We start from the raw sequence: 19,221 nt of genomic DNA, 5'->3' as shown, positions 1-19,221 counted from the left end.
TTGTGAAAATGTACATTTTAGTCGTGTCCCTGGGTTCTCACTCACTCCTGTTACCCTCACACATTCCCCCCTCTGAAAAATTTGGCACATTCCACAAGTCCCATGTTCAACAGGAAGTTACATCAGCTGGATTTTCTGAAGACCATGGGAAGATCAAAACTAAGTTCTTTCATTTTTTTTTCCTGTATATTTGATGATATTGTAAGTGTGACTGAGAAGCTTAATCTCAACACTCTGTCCTGTTACCTAAATTATTTCTTAGATGTTATTTGTTTATTTTAAAAATACACATTTTTTGCAAATCACAAGAATGTGCTCAGTGTCCTCATGCTATTAGCATGAATGCCATGTGACTGTATTTCATGTATTTGCTAATTCTATGCTAAAAACTCTGTCCTGTTACTTTCAGTTTTGTTACTCAAATAAAGAGTAACAGGACTGAGTAACAGTAACAGGAGTGAGTAGTGTCCTCTGGTTTATTGATTTATTAGTGAATGTTAGTACTATTCACTTGATTTTAAAGTTTTACAGTTGAAATTACTGAAGTTGTTCACCTTTAAGATCAGTCTTACAATATAAATACCATAGTTACATGGAGCCAATCCACCACTAAGTGCTGCAGAAAAACAGCGTCGCTATTGTGCTCAATGCAATACTGACCCAGAGAGGAGAGAGAGATATTTAGAGAAGGACCAAGATAAATATAGGAAGGACCTAGAGTCAGGCACTAAGAAATGTTTGTCAGAAGTGGACCTTATATGTGCAAATGTTGTGATGTAACTAGTTACAGACGTGACAAATTAAGCAGGAATTAAAACAGGTTGTAGAAATCCCCTCGATTTTTGCCAAATTGAATATAAAGATAGTTTTGCAGCACCTGGAGGGTTCAAATTCAAACTGTATGAACTATTAGGGTCCAAATACACAAATAAATGAACCACAGACTAATAAAAGTGGGTTTAGACAAATATGAGCCTTTTAAGTCAAATGGGCACTACTACTGCAGCTGAACCTGGCTGTGTGCACTGCTGGGTTCTGCGTCCATGAACACATCCTTTGGTAATTGTTTGAGGACAGTGTGTGTATCATCCACCCCTGAGGCCAGTCACAGGCCGTCACATAGAGACTGAGAAAGAAGTCTGGGCCAACAAACATAAGTTTATTGCAACTGTAGCTAAAACACTAGTTTTTGCAACACACAGCATGCATGAACAGCCATGTACACTCACACACACACACACACACACACACGCACACATACGTACTGTACACACACACATACACAAAAGACACACAAAAACAAACATGCATACACACACACACTCACATGGACACACATTCCTATTACCCAATGTTCATTCCTGTTACTAAATAACTTTTTCTAAAAAATAGAGATAAACCATCAGATTTTTTCAATTATGTGTGGTCCATTCTTTGTCCAAGTATTTAATGAATTGCATCCTAAAAATTTTGATAAATCTGAGGTTTGGGTCTCCTTTAAAATTAAAAAATGACTTTGCAGTTTTAAGAAAAATACAACTTGCATGCATATATAGTGATTTTTTTAGTCACAAATATGAATTATTTGAACATGTAACCAACCATTTCTTTAAAATAAACACTGTTGAGAGGAAAACAAAAGAACTAGTTGACAAGCTTTTAAGTGTGCTTTTTAAATGTCACATGAGTTTTGGTAACAGGACTGAGAAAAATCCAATCATCTTCCACTTATAAACCTTGTAAAAAATGAAATAAAGTTGCCTGAGATTGACCAATACACATTTTGAATAGTTAAATATGTGTGTTATTAGATTCAGTGTTGAAAAAAGATTTTTAAAAAATGAAGTTTAATTTGGAAGAGTTACAACAAGCAAATGGCACCCGTTCAGTGGAATGGCCCTTATTTATACTGCACATTTAAATAAGAATGTTTCCAAAGTGCTACACATCATAAAAACAATAGAACAATTAAAATAAATACACTAAAAACAATAAATAAGTACATAGAAGTACAACAATGCTATAAATAAAACAATAAGATCAAATTGTTAAAAATAATTAAATAAAAATAAATAAATAAAAAAGTAAAAGACACAGAGGTCCACACGACTCACGCGGAGTTAAAATCCAGAGAATAAAAGTGGGTCATAAGACAAGGCTTAAAACACTCCACCGTGGGGGCTGTTTAGACGTGGGGGGGCAGGGCATTCCAGAGTCTGGGGCCGACTACAGAGAAAGCCCTGTCCCCCCTTGGTTTTAAGCCTCGTCTTCGGCATCACAAACTGGAGCTGGCCCTCGGACCTCAGCGTGTGCACTGGGGTCTAAATGTGGATGAGGTCTGTGGTGTACTGTGGGGCCAGGCCATTCAAAACTTTAAAAACAAACAATAAAATCTGAAAATGTATTCTAAAATCAACCCTTTCATACATGAATTATGAGAACATTAATCAAGAGTTTGTTCTTTATTCCTCTTTAGGCATTTAAAAACAATGAGATTAATTTTTTTTAAGGAGCTATTTTTCATGGAGTTGCAAAAATGTGTGTTTAATTTTTAAAGCAACGAAACGTGTATTTACTGATGTACTGTGTGAAAACTATGAAATAAAAACATTTAATTCTGCTAATTTGATGTTTTCTCACATTTTAACATACACTACAAACAAAAAGTTATGGATATTTAAAATTTTTGGGCTAGTTTTTTTCAGTTGGGATTTTTGCATAACGTTTTTTACTTTTTTGTGTGTGAATTGAATCAAAAAAAAAAAAAAAAAATTAACCACCACATAGTTTTATTTAAAAATGGCAAAAATTACACAAAAAAAGACAAAAAAAAAAAAAAAGGAAATATCCTTAACTTTTTGTTTGTAGTGAACTCCAGTACTAGTCACTTCATGGAAATAATATGCCAAAAAAAAAAAAGAAAAAAACTTTTGGTGTTAATTACAGTCTAATAACAATAACAAGGAATTGATTTACACTCAAACATGTTAGATTTGGTTTATCAAGAACAGCCAAGTTACAGTGATGTTATCATTTGCAGTGTATTGTGTTGGCTGACATGAAACTAAAATAACAAAACTCATCAATATACAAGAGAACATCTGTAGGATAACCGTCTACTGTAGTGACCACTATGCATGAAAGGGTTAACAGGGAGCCAGTGTAAAGATACAAGAATTGGGGTAATGTCCTTGGTCAATAGTATAGAAAAAAAAGTGATGAAGATGTAATAAATGTTCTTCTGGTTCATCTTGATTTCAGCTAATTTAAACTGACATTTTTGGGATTTTTAAAGTATCTTAACAAATATACTGTATGAACTATGCAGCACATTAGTCCGATTAGGTTCATACTGTCTACTAGAATTTATAAAGATTCCTTTTTCTTATTAGTCAGACAGATGAGGTAAAAGAATGAACTCTTTTTCCATCTGTCTGACGAATAAGAAAAAGAACTCTTTATAAGCAGCACATAACCAGTGTACTGTGATGAATGAGTGATATAGTATGAGTGAGTTAACCTGACCTGGAATGCACTGGTATTCAAATGTGTCTTCATAGAACATAGAGGACGCCCTCAGGCCTGACATTCAGTTCAGTATTTAACATGTTCACATCAGACCAGCCAGACCCACATAACAAATATCTACAGCTCCTGAGGAGAAAAGGAAGGTTTCAGTAGGCCACAGGCTACAAAGAAAAATGTCGGCAAAAAAAAAAAAAAAAAAAAAAATCAACAGTGTGAAGAGGAAAACAAACAAGTGTTTGTGTCTTCTCTTTACACCTCGACTACAGGCACAGAAGTCGCTGCAGTTCATCAGCTGCTGCCTCAGGAAGACCAAAAGGCCTGAAATATGTTGTTTCTATTTAGGTATTTGCAGTCAAAACAGCAATTCAAATTTGTGCAAATGCAAAAGCACTTATTTGCTCTTTTTTTTTTAGTTAAAGTGTGAGTCTTTCCGTGATTACGCACCTGAATCTCTTCTAGCGTTGTTTTTTTTTCAGCCCATTTTAATTTTAGTTTTAGTCTAGTCTTTGTGCCAAACTCTCATTTCGGTCTTTATTAGTTTTAGTCACGTTCATAGTTTTTTCGCCTAGTCAAGTTTTAGTTGACAAAAACTCTGAGCATTTTAGTCATATTTTAGTCAGAATAATACGTGATTATTTTCGTCTAGTTTTAGTCAACGAAAACTGATGACATTTTAGTCTTGTTTAGTCAATGAAAATTGTATTTTAGTGTCTTTTTAGTCATGTGTTCTATTTAATCTGGTCAATATAGTTTTGACAAAACCAACATTTTCTTTTAGTTAAACCCATTTTAGTTCAAACAAGGTTAGACTCAGAAATAGGCTCAGAAATATATTAAATACTGTTAATCATCATATCTGTATGAATATTCATGAGGGCAAGTCTGAGTCTTTGGTTGGTCACTCTACTGCACAAATAGCCTACGTCTGGAGAAGCCTTAATGGCAGGGGGTATCCATGTGGTAGAGCCTAGCTTGGGCCGCATATTTCTGTCCGACCCCGAACTGTGCCTGACATCTGAACCCAGCCTGACCTGTCAGCTCCCATCTGGCTCGGTTCGGGTTGCAGTACTCTACCGTGCAGACCCAGACTGGGAGCAGGTCTTTATGGACCCTGGACGTTCGGAGGATGAGACGGAAGGTGAACCATCCAGACTTCAGGTGCGAACCAGAGGAGGTGAACCGCCTGGGTGCGAAACGTCTGGAAACCTGCGGACCTCACAATTTCACAGCACACCTGCAGTAATGCAACTAAAGATTATAACGTCAATTCATCTTTCTCGTTAATGAAAATGAAGAGACATTTTATCACAGTTTTTGTTTTGTAAACTACATTAAGTCTCGTTTTTATTAGTCAATAATATTGCATTACATATTATAGTTATTGTCACATGACCACCGTCGTTACATCTTGTCTTGTTTTCGTCACGCAATTAAGGTTCGTTGACAAAGATATTTTATCATAATTTTCGTTGATGAAAACAACACTAATCTCTTCCCTCACTGTGAACAATTTCAGAGTGTACTCCACCACAAACAGTCCATGTGTTTACAAGCTGAGCCGCAGGTCACTCGGGCATTTTTGGAAATTTGTTGCGATGTGCATTGTGGGAAGCAAAGCTCCACGCAGCCACAGTAGCAGTAACAACAAACATGTCGACCAAGCAAAAGCAGGTGAGTGGAACTCCACTTCCCAGAATGCACATCGTGACAAATTTCCAAAAAAATGCCCGTGTGACCTACGTCTCTGTTTGTAAACACATACACTATTTATGGTTGAATACACCTCAAAATTGTTCACAGACTTACGGATTCGTGATACTTAAGCTATGGACTCAGGTTTTACAGATGTGATGAAAAACTGGTAGCAGAAGTCATACACAGCTTTAATCTAAAGCACAAAATGATCTAAGTTTCAAAGCTTCTTTTAGAGAACAGAGAGTCTCCTGCTGTCTGCATGGTGTTGGAAAATACCTGTGCTGGATAAACAGTTGGAGCCATTGCAGGTGATTGCCAGTTTGCCTACAGGACTGCTGTAGGGTTTTAGAGTCTGAGAAGAGGTCTGCGCAATACCAGGTCAGAGCAGAAAACCCATCAGAGCTGAGGATTGTGTAATAGGAACTGTTAGATAACACTCGTCTTGAATCATGCGTGGACCGACATGAGAACTCTATGTGTTCATGTTCATCTCAGCTAAAAACTGACAGCAGAAATTCTCAGTTAAGGCAGTCAGAGCCAAGAAGTCATTGCTTTGTCACAACTGTACAAATCAGACCAGCTTACCTCAGTGACTGTAAATGGGAAGCAGTTGAGTGTTGAAACTGAAGGTGTGTGCTTCAACTTCACAGCAACTGTAACATGCAGGCTGTGAACTACGGGGCGGGGGGGGGGGGGGGGGGGGGGGGGGCTTGGCACCGCTTAATAACACATGAGCTCCACTCGAAACATCAACGGTGAGAATTTGGAGGGAGTCTCTAAAATATTGACAATATGCTATTTTTAACACCCATTTGCATTTTCCTTCATCTTTACCTTTGTGTAAATTTAGGCTGTGACAGCAACAACGTGTGATTCATCACTGCTTTAGTAAAGACAGTGATATCTGTGGGATTCTATGTGTCAACGCTAAAGTGCAATGGCACGTTATGACAAACTTAACCCACTTTAATTAACCCATAAAGACCCAAACCTCCAATGTTAACCAAAACCATCTACTGATCTAAACTGTTTAATACCTGCTGATCCACTAATCCTATCAATACATGTAAATAATTAGTGTAAAATACAGTTTATCGTCTTTTCATGGTCATCAGATATGACCCATTTAGACGTTCAGAGGCTCCGTAGTTACCGTGGAAACACCACCATCTTCTACAACATAGATTCACCAGTAAAACCCATGGAGTTTGATCACTAACAGACAATGGACACACTGGGTTTATATTCGGTTTATTATATCTTTGAATCTAAAACTCATGTTTTATTCATTTTTTTCAGTTTTGATATAATAACCTTCGAATTAACTCTGAATTTTCATGAATATCTAAATCAAATTTAAGAAATTAAATATAGGAAAATACATAATTTACAGTGAAAAATGAAAATATAGAAGATAATATCATAATAAATGGTGAAAAATAAATTAAGAAAGGTTAAATAGAGAGGAAGATTCATCTGGGAACTGCCACAAAAGTAGCACTGGGTCTTTATGGGATAAAAATCTTATCTTTGACTCTGAGCGCACTTTTATCCCACATATTAGATCCACCATAAAAACAGGTTTTTATCATCTTAAGAATATAGCCAGAGTCCGTCCAGTTCTCTCTCGAGCCAACACAGAGATGCTGATGCACGCTTTTATTTCCAGTAGAATCGACTACTGTAATGCCCTGCTCTCTGGTCTTCCCAAAGATAGAATCTCACAACTCCAACTCCTTCAGAATTCAGCCGCTGACAAAGACCAGAAGGCGGGCTCACATTACACCGGTTTTAAAATCACTGCATTGGCTCCCCGTGTGTTTCAGGATTGATTTTAAGGTCCTTTTAAAAGTTTTTAAATGTCTTAATGGTCTTGCTCCTTCTTATCTTTTAGACTTGCTTTTACCTTATGAACCCTCGCAGACCCTCAGGTCCTCTGGTACTGGTCTTTTAACAGTTCCGAAAGCTAACACAAAAACTCATGGTGAGGCAGCTTTTCAGCATTATGCTCCTCACCTTTGGAACAGCCTGCCAGGGAACCTCAGGGCCGCAGAGAATGTAGACATTTTTAAAACCAGGCTCAAGACCCACCTCTTTAATTTGGCTTTTAACTAATGCGTCTGTTTTATCCATTTAATGTTTTATAGTTATATTACATTTTTATATATATGTCTTATATTTATATTCTCTTAACCAATGCTTCTGTTTTATCATTTTAATGTTTAATATTTATATTGTATTTATATATATGTTTTACAGCAGATTCTTTTAATCAATGCTTTTATATCTTTTTAATGTTTCTTATCTATATTCTCCAGTGTTTCATCAGAGGGAGCCCTCCGTGCCAGGGGGCAGCTGTGGACTCTGGTGGCTGTGGCGCCTTCTTTCACTGGGGTCTGCTCCTTTCTGGTGGGTGGGGGTCCCTGCTGCCGTGATGCGGTGGCAGTTGGCCCTCTCCCGCTGGTTGGGATGCGGCGCTGTGTCGCTGGCGCCTGGTTGCCGGGGTTGGCGGCTGCCTCCTGGTGCGGAGGGCTCCCTGAGACAGCACCTCCTCTTTTACTTTTACTTTCTGGTCCGCTCATGCTCAGTCAGTCTTTTTAAGTGTATGTGCGTGCGTGTGTGTGTGTGTGTGTGTGTGTGTGAGTGGGTAGGTGGGTAGTACTGATTTTTAAACTTATATGTAAAGCACTATGTGCTACATCCTCAGTGTATGAAAAGTGCTATATAAATAAAGACTGATTGATTGATTGAGAAACAAACAAACAAAAAAACTGCCTTTAAAAAATGTAATAAAATAAAAATAAAAACAGAAATGGTCATGAAATATGGTCAATATCCACAAACAAAGGGGTGTTTTGATTTATTTAATCAGAAATAACTGATACAATGTGTACATTATTACTCATTCATTATTGGATTCATTATCTCAACCCACTTTATCCTCACTAGGGTCACGGGGTCGCTTGGAGCTTATCCCAGCTACTTACAGGCGAAGGCAGGGTACACCCTGGACATTTCACCAGTTCATCACAGGGCTGAACATATAGAGACAAACAATAACTCTCACATTCACACCCATGGGTAATTTAGATTAACCAATTAACCTATCAGTGTTGCCACATTATTACTCTTTAAGTTGAAATAGAATATTTTAGCCTCTTGTAATGAAATGATTGTGACAATGTGATTTATTTTTCATAAAGTGTAACTGGGACTCAGTATGTCATCATTGCACCTGATCAAATATGATTAATGATGTGTATAAATAGAGATAAAAAAGAGGAATGTGTCTGAAAGCAAAATGAGTCCAACCATTGGCTGACAGTGTATTCAATTAAATTTCATTTATAGAGCCCAATATCACAACAAAGTCATCTCACGGGGCTTTACAGAAATTGTTGAATTGATTAAAAAAAAAAAAGAAAAAACACAATGAAAATAAACAGTCAAATAATCAGTGTATAAAAAGCTTGATTTTTCTTCTTTAAGTAAAACAATATATTTTTATTGAACATACAGCAATATAGTAAGAAAGTACAGTATTTCTTCTCTGCCTTCTTCATACCTCTGCATTGTTGGAACACTGAAAAAAACTGGGGGTGAGATTTACTTAGGAAAACTTAGGAAAGTATTTGTACATAGAATTGTCAGTAAATTCTACAAGGGTGATCCTCAAGTAAACTTTACTTGCGGATAGATGTTTATTTTACTGGCAAACCTCAGGTAATTTACTAATGATTATTAATATGGTCATTGAATTTTACTTTCTCCTTCTTTGTAAGTTTTACTTAGACTCTGACTGCTTCAAACTGAAAAATATCACCTAACGCTGAGGGCTTTTCAAGGTAATTTTTAAATTCTGTAACATTTTGGTGGAACAAAGTCACAGGAGAATGAACTTTGGTTGCACATCTCCGGTCCTAATACACCACATGCTTGTGAAAACACAGCGGTGTTTTCTTGTATTAAACAAAGCATGTGAAAAACAGCATAGACTCTATGACAGCGGCACAGTCTGTTCAGTCATGGTGTCAAACTGAAATATTCCTTCCACTCAGTTAACTCAGATACTCTCCCTATAGGCAGAACATGAGTCATAGAACTACAGAACACAGAACAGCAACTTGCTTTAAACAAATATTTACAACTTGCAAGGTAGCGCAGCATCACATGACAGTGACACTGTCAACTACGTGAGTCACATGACGCGGCACAAACTGTCCCTACAACACGATCAGTGTGGCTCGCTACAACACTTTTTCTAACTTTTATTAAAGCTATACCTATCGATGTGGCATTTCTCACAGCACTTAGTAAAATCTAAACATGAACAACCCGCCTCCCTCCAAAGCCCCGCCCACTTCCTCCTGCCTGAGCTCTGATGCTCACCTCCTCTCACCTGATGCGCACAGTGGAGGTGGAGGTCCGGTCCGCTTCAGCGTGTCCACGGACCCCTCCCTCAGTAATCAGAGACATCATCCACCTGCCGGGGTTCCTGTCTCATCAGTAGACCCTGTTTTAAAGGGTCTGGTCTGTGCAGTGCTGGGTCAGTGTCTTCACTGCATCTCATTGCCCAGGCGACGGGTGTACGCACTGTGAACGCGCAGCCTTTGCGAATTTTACGTGGACATTTGAAGTTTTATAGTCCATACATTTATCATCCTACATTGTGTGACACCAAGTACATGTACCTGTATGAGTCCTGCGGTCATAAAAGCTGATCTCTGTGCAGACCTGTCTGTTTAGTCCAGTACACCTGACTTCCAGACTTTTATCTCCATCCTTCATTCATCAGACTCCTGTTTGTTCTCCTTAGTTGTTGTTTCTGTTCATAAATCTGTTTTTTTGCTTCATGTGCATTTCAGTCCTATCAATTCACATCCTAGACAGCAGACTGTGGTCAGAGACAGGAGGAGCAGCACGAATGAAGCATCAGATTCAGAGGTACCCATATCAGATACGGGGACGGCAATAATGCTGGATGGCAGTAATGGATGATTGACAGGAGGCTCAGACAGGCTCGACCAATTATTTCATTCGACCCGAATAAAATGATTAGTCAGAATTTTATCAGAAATATGAGCAATGTATGAGAATTAAACATTTTTGAGTTTCAATACCTGGTGGATTTCTTTTACATTTTATTTTGACACACGCTTATTAGGAGCATTTGAAGATGACAAAAGAAAAGTGTAAAAATGCCACATCATACAGTAGAGCTTTAATGGACAATATATAAGTAATATTTGCAGAACATTTTACATATTTTTTCTACAGTTTAACACTTTCATGCATGAATTATGAGAACCTTATAGTTGAGTTTTTTGGGGGTTTTTTTGAGTGTTTTTATTCCTCCTTAGGCATGAAAAAAAACGAGATTGAGGTTTTTTTTCATAGATTTACAAAAATGTCCACTCAGCTACACCATGAATTTTATTCTTGAAGCAAAGAAACATGTATTTAAAACCCAATATGATAAAGTGATATGAAAACAGTCAAATGAAACCATGTTTAATGCAGCTAATCTGATGTTTTCTCACATTTTAACATATTCTAATACTAGTTATTACTCACTTCATGGAGATAATATGCAAAAAATAACAATTAACAATTGATTTCCACTCAAGAACCAATCAACAACAGCAAAGTTACAGTAATGGTATGAATGTCAGTGTATGGGATGATGCATAAGTGTCCACTGTGTTGGCTGATATGGAACTAAAACAACTAAACCCATGAATATACAAGAGAACAGCTGGAGAAGAACTGTCCACTGGAGTGAGCACTGTGCACGAAAGGGTTAAACTGTCTGAATTTTTTCCTAATGTTTTTGGGTTAGGGTTATTATATTTCAACTCTGTTACATATGCAGCCATTAACCCTGACCGCCATTGTCGTCTTCTTGTGTTTTGGCGGACAATGAAGCGAAAGGCGCATGTGCGGAGTCAAAACACGCAACACTATTAAACCTTTCTTGGTATTTGTAGGTTCATGTGCAATGACTATAACCTTTAAATATTATGTGAAAATACATAATACAACTTACTCTTCCCACACAGTTTATTTATTACACGAATGACATATTTAGCTTTACTTCAATAATTCAAGTTCTCACTGATACGTACAATTAGGAAATAAGAATTGTGACAGTTAACCTAATAAATATTACTACACCAAAAAAAAATCATTTTTTTCAGTGAAGATGCATAGCGGTGGCTACTTTACGTCTTTTTTCTTGTTGTTATTATTCATATTCTCTTTTAAAACCTCAATGACACACACTACAAAATATTGTTGTTTCTGAGCACATATTTAAAAGAAAATAGTGAGCTCCCCTGAAAGCCATGGCATAGTTCACAATATGATAACACATTGTCTCCTGCCCCATCATGTTTCTTCATTGTGTGCCCATGTGACTTGAAACCTATCTGAAGCTATTATATATATCTAATATCTCTTGACAGGATCTTCTTTCAAAATGAAGATTGTGTTCTTGCAGTGTGCTTTTAGTCGCTGAAGGGATGGGACCTGCGTATCTTGACAGTGAAACACTTTACACACTCAGAGGAATTCGACTGAAGCCCAGGCCGACTGCTTTCTGATAAACAACACTGAGAAAATCTACTTTGTCTGTAAGAACATTCAGTTTTCAGCTTTTGATTCGCCACATGTAACTGTAGATGAACCCGATCACCCTAATAAAACCCTCTCACCTACTCACATCTGACGTCTGCATCGTCTGTTTCACACATCTGCTCTGTTATCGGCATTAAAAAAAACCCCATCTAAAACACATTACACATAGTGAACACAGCCTTAAACAGACGACAGCTTGGTCTTTTAACCCATTAAGACCCAGTTCTACTTTGGTGGCAGTTCCCAAACTAATTTTTCTGTGAATTTATCATCATTTATTAGAATACTGCCATCTGCATTTTGCATTTTTCCAATAAAAATCAGGTATTTTCCTATTTTTAACCCATAAAGACCCAAACATCCACTGTTGACCAAAAGCATCTGTTGATCTAAACCAGGGGTGTCAAACTCATTTCAGTTCAGGGGCCACATACAGCCTGATATGATATAAAGTGGGCCGGACCAGTAAAATAATAAATAAAATAAAAATAAATAATAATAAAATAAAATAAAAAATAAATAAAATAAATAATAGGATTATTATATTATATATATTATATTATAAATAATGTCAACTCCAAAGTCTTCTCTATGTTTTTGAGTGAAAAAAGTCAAATGCCATTATGAAAATGTCTACACCTATGAACTGTACTTGAACATAACATGAACAAATATGAACAACCTGAAAATTCTTAAGAAAAAAAGTGCATTGTTTACAATATTACTCCTAAGTTGATCATTTATACATGTGCATCACAACTTAAAGATTCAGGCAGAATATTGTTAAAATTCTACATACTTCTCTTAAGACATTTCAGATTGTTCATATTTGTTCAGATTATTCATATGTTTTGTGAAAGGATAGCCTGTAAATGTAACTGTTTTTTAAATTTTACTTTTTTCATAATAAAAGAGTAAAATTTGCAGTTTTCATTATTTATAGGTTATTATGATAATATTTTACTAGTCTGATCCACTTTAGATTGAATTGAACTAAAATGATTTCAACATCCTTGATTATTAATATTCATTCATTCATTTTCTGAACCCGCTTTATCCTCACTAGGGTCACGGGGGTCACTTGGAGCCTATCCCAGCTACATAGGGGCGAAGGCGGGGTACACCCTGGACAAGTCGCCAGTTCATCGCAGGGCTGAACATAGAGACAAACAATCACTCTCAAATTCACACCTATGGGCAATTTAGATTAACCAATTAACCTATTAGTGCATGTCTTTGGATGGTGGGAGGAAGCCGGAGTACCCAGAGAGAACCCACGCAGACACGGGGAGAACATGCAAACTCCACACAGAAAGGTCCCACCCCCTGTCGACTGGTGTTGGAATCGAACCCAGGACCTTCTTGCTGTGAGGCACGAGTGCTAACCACTGCACCACCGTGTCGCCCATTGATTATTAATATCTTCAGTGTAATTTTTACACTGATTTAAAATTAAAATTACACTGATCATTAATATCTTCAGTGTAATTTTTGTATTTCACAAATTCATCCTAGAGGCCAGATTGGACCCTTTGGCAGGCCAGTATTGGCCCCCAGGCCAATACTGGGTCAGACCAGTAAAATATTATCATAATAACCTATAAATAATGACAACCCCAAATTTTCGGGGGGTTTTTTGCTGTAAAAAAGTAAAATTACATGAAAATGTTTACATTACCAAATTATACTTTTACAAAAATGTGAATAACCTGAATAAATATGAACGAACGGAAATGTCGTGAGATAAGTAAATGCAATTTGACCAATATTCTGCCTGTTACAAAATGTTTTGTGCAATTATAATGCACATGTGTAAAAGATAAACTGATAAACCGAGGCATAATAGTGTTAAAATTGCACTTGTTTTTCTTAAGACAATTCAAGTTGTTCATGTTATTCGGATTTTTAAAGAAACTTTGTAGATGTACACCTGATCATAATATAATTTTACGTTTTTCACTGTTATTATTTTACTAGTCCGGCCCATTTGAGATCGAACTGGGCTGAATGTGGCCCCTGAACTAAAATGAGTTTGACACCCCTGGTTTAGGGCCTTTTAACTCAGATTTTAAAATTGAACTGTTCCATCTTAAAAGCTGTCCACATTTTATTTTTATAACAAAAAGTGGTTTTTGCAATATTAAATCAGGCATGAAGCTATCCAGTAGGATACACTCAGCTAATGAGGATTTTCATTCATCACAAGCACAGATATTGACTCATAATACTCCTCAAAAGTGCATTATCTGTACCAGATACTTGTTTCAGCTGAGTGTCTGGCTCATCCCTATTTATAAGCTAATTATATTATTTTGTACCAACCGTAAGTTATTTCAATGTTACAAGACTTGCAGTAGTCTTGTATTTATCTTAATAGGCTATTATTAAAACTTGATTAAAAAAAAAATGTAAAAAAAATAGGCTATTATTAAAACTACTATTATTCAATTCTTGGCAGCTACAATGGGGAAGCGTCTCTGTGCTGTCCTGCCATAGACCATCTACCAGCAGCATGGAAGATGACGGAGTTGAACCCCCAGAATACACAGATAAAGCAGAGTCCAGAGCAGCACCGGGGTCATGCACAGTTACAGAATCAGAAACAGTGCTCTCTGATCACCAAAATGAGGGAGAACAACAAAGGCATGTTGTAGCAGCTGAATGTGAAAGACATGATACAATTAAAAAGATAGCTGCAATATCCAACAGATCCTTCCCATGTTGACACATTTCATATCAAGTGCAATGACAGCTACATTTCAATGTACTGCAGTGTAGACCCATGTCAACCGGATATGCCTTACCAAAATATAAAAAATACTGAGGGCCGGTCTTTCCAGAAACACTGGTTTTCTGGGGATCTGTGGCTGGAATACTGTCCCACTGCTAATTCAATCCACTAGTTTTGTTGTCGGCTTTTCCTCTCAGAAGAGAAGTAACTTGCTAAAAACCTTTAGTGTGTGTTTATTCCAGAGAAATAAAACAACAGTGATGGACTGATTTACAAAGTGCCCTTATTTTTCAACGAGCACCTGCCCCCCAAAATGGTTAAAGTCATATGTTACATCTAATAGATTCATGGAATAATGTAGCTGTGGTCGTTCTGGATAGAGACAGGTATTAAACAGGTTAGATCAGTAGATGTTTTTGGATGTTAATGAATGCTACAGCGCTACATTCGTGGCAGTATCCAAATGAATTTTTCTGTATATTTAACCGTTCTTACATGATTTATCACCATTGATTGTTATATTTTCCATCTTATTTAGCATTTTCTCAGTGTAAATCATGTATTTTCCTATATTTAATTAACTAATAATGGAGATGTTCATAAAAACTCAGATTAAAGTTGAGGATTATTATATCAGAGAGGGAGAAAAATGAAGAAAAAGTGACTTTTTCTGTGAAATCTATCATTAACTGAACATAAACCCAGTGTCTCCATCCACTGTCACTGATCTAACTCCATGGATTTTACTGGTGAATCAATGTTGTAGAAGATGACGGTGTTTCCACGTTCACTAAGGAGCCTCTGAACGTCTGATGACCATGAAGAGATGACAAACTGTATTTTACACCAATTATTTACATGTATTAATAGGATTAATGGATCAACATGCATTAAACAGTTTAGATCAGTAGATGGTTTTAGTCGCCAGTGGCTGTTTAGGTCTTTATGGGTTAAAATTAACTTTTCTACTACACACAACAGGTACAATCTCAACCAAAAAAGTAGGCACGCAAGTATAAAAGTACAGAAAAAGTCAAGGTCTAGGGCAGGGGTGTCAAACTCATTTTAGTTCAGGTGCCACATTCAGCCCAATTTGATCTCAGTAAAATGATAACAGTGAAAAACGTAAAATTCTATTATGATCAGCTTTACATCTACAAAGTTTCCTTAAAAATCTGAATAACATGAACAACTTGAATTGTCTTAAGAAAAATGAGTGCAATTTTAACAATACTATGCCTCGGTTGATCAGTTTATCATTTACACATATTCATTACAATCACACAAAACATTTAGTAACGGGCAGAATATTAGTCAAATTACATTTACTTATCTTAAGACATTTCCGTTTGTTCATATTTGTTCAGGTTATTCACATATTTTGTATAAGTATAGTTTGGTAATGGAAACATTTTCATGTAATTTTACTTTTTTACACCAAAAAAACAAAGACCAAATTTGGGGTTGTCATTATTTATAGGTTATTATAATATTTTACTGGTCTGACCCATTTGAGATTTAATTGGACTGTATGTGGAACTTGAATTAAAATGATTTTTTCACCATTGATTGTTAATATCTTTAGTGTAATTTTTGCATTTCACAAATTCATCCCGCGGGCCGGAGTGGACCCTTTGGCGGGCCAGATTTGGCCCCCGGGCCGCATGTTTGATACTTGTGGTCTAGGGGAAAAAATGGCAGTTTTAGAAAAAGTCTGGAATTTTTATTTGGATAAAGAGCAAGAACTCTGTAAAAAAACAAAAAAAAAATAAAGCATCTAAAATATTTGACAAATAGGGAACACAGCCTTAGATAAAGTACAGCTCGGTCTTTTAAATTCCACCACGCCATCCAAATTCTAACTGTTCAAGCAGAGCAATTGAAGCAGTATCAAATGTCACCACAAACTGTCACATTTTACCCGGCAACAGATGAACAGAGAAGCCATTTCAGAGGCTGTTTGGGGTAGAGGCTCTTGCTCGGCGCCCCACACCAGATGAGAGTCCCCACTGACAGAGATTACAGAAACAAGATGAAGAAAAGCTTCAAGCTGTCTCCAGCTTTGCAGAGAAGACAACAAGGGACAACATGCTGCATGCCACCTTGTTGTTTCCTTTGTGCTGTAAACGCTCGGTGCTGGGAGAACAGATGAAGCATGTATGCCTGTTAAAACTCTACAGTAAACCTCTGTAGCTGGCTGTTTAGATTTGTTTTAATTATATTGCGGCTGGGGGCTGAGTTCACAGAGAAATCCCTCCAGGGTGACTTCCTGTCAGCGTTAATACCCGTTAGAGAGTCGCTCATTGATGTTCACGTTCGTCGAGTTTCAGTGTTTTCGGGATATTTATGTACACATTATATAAGCCATCCATTCCAGTAGAAGTGTAAAGAAAGTATTTCTTACTTCTATGGAGTTGAGCTCAGTAATATCTGGACTGTTTGTGTCAAAATAAAGAAGTCTAAAGACATCAGATTGTTGCAGTTTTAATGATATTTCATTACAGTGAAGCTGAATGTGTCGACTTTACTAAATCACAAATGCATGCGTCTCTAGAAATGCAGGCTTTTACATATTATACAGCCAAAAGCATATATAGTAGTTTAATCTTATCTAAACTTTTATTATACAAACAAACCATGGATTCTAAAAACACTCTGCTAATAAAAACATATTTACCACACTGAGAAATAAACCAAAAAGCAAATTACCATGCAGTATATAACATGAACTAACGAGTAATTAAGTGTATTTGCTTCTTCTTCTTCTTCTAACATTATACACACATAATATGTAATGAAAAAATAAACAAGCAAATGTATATTAGCATAAATAGGAAAATTAGACAACATAAAAAGAAACTGCGTCTCAATAACTCCAACTGTTAGTATTGTTACTATGATATTTGGTAAAACATAATGTTATTGAAGTTTTAGTTTCAAGGTCTCTATAACTTTAGGGAGTCACTGATGTCAGGATTTATATTATCTGTAACTTAAGGTTGTTTTTTTTGCTGCTATTGTATTTGTCATATGAATAATCTGTAGAGCATACACGTCTCACACGTAAAAAATGCAGTGTCAGTATTTCAGAGTCAGGCTATTTTAACCTAGATAGAGTATTTATAGCTCTGTGGAGAGTAAACCAGCTCCAACAGTAGAGTTAAAAGTCAGTGTAAACTTCTGCACAGATGCAGTGTAAAATTCAACTCTACAGAGTGATGATTAGTGCCAGTCTGCCACAATGCATTGTGGGTACTGGACATTTTACTCATTGTGTTCAATTTTATGTGCAGGGGTTCATTTATTTTGGTTAATGTGTCTGTTTTTCAACGTTTATTGGCCTTTTTTTTTTTTTTTTTTTTTTGTATTAATGTGACACCATTAGTCAGACCTGTAGGCAGAACAATGCAAACAATGAAACTAAGTTAAAATCAACTCTCTAAGAGTTAAATTGAGACTCTGTTTTTTACTGCCTAGGAACTCACACACACTGTAAAAAAAAAAAAAAAAAAAAAAAAAAAAAAAGCCTTTCCTAAGATTCTTATTAAGCAGCAGACTGATACTGATACTGTATAAAACGTTTTGTACTATCAGGACAATTATACAACTCTGCAGCAAGAACTGGGATTGTTGAGTCTTACAAATGATCTAAATTAGAATATTTGCTTTTCCAACAACTGTGCTAATATGTTAGATTTAGGAAGAACATCTTACTGCGTATTCTCTCTGTGTGAATCTCTAGATAACAGAAATGTAATTTGACTTGTACATAAATGAAACAGGGTTTTGTACATTCTTGTAGTTTGACAAACGGCTTAAAACTACGCTTATGTCTATTTTACTTTAAAACACCAATACATGCTTTGGTCTAAACGTGGTCGTATATTCCCTGATTATTATTATTATTATTATTTTTTTTTTTTTACATGAAGCTCTTACATGATACAGTATTATTTTAATATGATAAATATAATTGTCTTTATTATATAATTAATAGAACTCCTATCGTCTGCCTTTCAATCAGGATGGAACCACATCCACCTCATTTTAAGCCGGAAAAGACAGATATGTAATAATGATTAGATATAATTAGTTTATGGGTTAACTGATGAGTCTTGTAATTGCTGTAGTCTATAAAACTGTATAAATAAACCAAGACTACAGCCAAAGGCATGATAAGGTATAGTTTAAATAACTTAATTCCCTCTAATTAATAGAAGAAGAAATTTTTAAAGTATTGTTGGATAAAAGTGTTTTTCGTTTGCTGTTAGGAATAAGAAAGAGCTGCTTATTTATTAATTTCGACTGCTTTATCTCATAACAAATCTAAAAGGTCAGATATTTCAAAATTCATCAAACTGTAAAATGCATAAGAGAAAACAAACATTAAAAAAAAGCATATTTAACCCAGTGACATCTGGCAGCAGCGACGCTATCATGAACTGTAGCTTTTCAACCTAAAATAAGACTTTTCTTAAAGTTACCCACAATGCACTTTTTTCCCTTAATATTTTCTTAACAGGAGACATAAACATTTGTGCCCTGAGGCTGTTTAATTCAACCTGTTACTGCTGAATGAATATTCATTATGGCTTTAATCATCCTTAAAATACAAAGAATCCAAATTATAC

This window comes from Sphaeramia orbicularis, chromosome 3, assembly GCF_902148855.1.
Source record: "Sphaeramia orbicularis chromosome 3, fSphaOr1.1, whole genome shotgun sequence".
NCBI classification, from domain to species: Eukaryota; Metazoa; Chordata; class Actinopteri; order Kurtiformes; family Apogonidae; genus Sphaeramia; species Sphaeramia orbicularis.
Note: the sequence above shows the minus strand (reverse complement) of the source record.